The sequence below is a fragment of the Penaeus monodon genome, unplaced genomic scaffold (assembly GCF_015228065.2).
Source record: "Penaeus monodon isolate SGIC_2016 unplaced genomic scaffold, NSTDA_Pmon_1 PmonScaffold_10822, whole genome shotgun sequence".
Classification (NCBI taxonomy): Eukaryota; Metazoa; Arthropoda; class Malacostraca; order Decapoda; family Penaeidae; genus Penaeus; species Penaeus monodon.
In genome coordinates, this window is record NW_023639518.1 from 10,001 (window position 1) to 10,449 (window position 449).

At 29.2% G+C, this 449-nt stretch overlaps 1 protein-coding gene across 1 annotated transcript in view; it reads left to right on the forward strand.

The window, feature by feature from the left end:
* The window catches only part of LOC119568795 (cell division cycle protein 20 homolog), a 5,984-nt gene extending 5,786 nt beyond the window's left edge, over nt 1–198 (forward strand). The window contains exon 4 of the mRNA XM_037917238.1: nt 1–198. This exon is cut by the window's left edge and continues 799 nt beyond it. The gene's annotated coding sequence lies outside the window, so the exon portion shown is untranslated.
* Nucleotides 199–449: the final 251 nt, after the last annotated feature.

The window sequence follows — 449 nt, forward strand, 5'->3', positions numbered from 1 at the left end:
TTCAGTGATTTATGTGTGTCTGGTTTATGTATCACTATTGGATATTTTGTATAGATATAGTGTAGAATCAATTGCACAGATTATAGTACATTGGTTGCCAGTACTTCCAAAGAACAGCCTCCTTTGTTTCTGTGCATTATGCCTTCTTAATTTCTGTAGCACTATTTTTTATGGCTTGAAATAAACATCACTTTGTTTCAATGTCTTTTACTTATGTATTGGGTTATTTGATTGATAAGGTAACACTTTAATAAGTATACTCATATTCATTCAAGACTTGTCAAATGTATACATTTTTTTAGATTAAATATAATGACCCTTCATACCAGGAGAGAAAAAAAGGCAACTATCCAGGTATATTAAAAAAAAAGTCGAACACAGGGAACAGAATTACATTATAAGTATTTTTCTTGAATGAGAGAAAATGTAAATGTCATATTCAAATATTG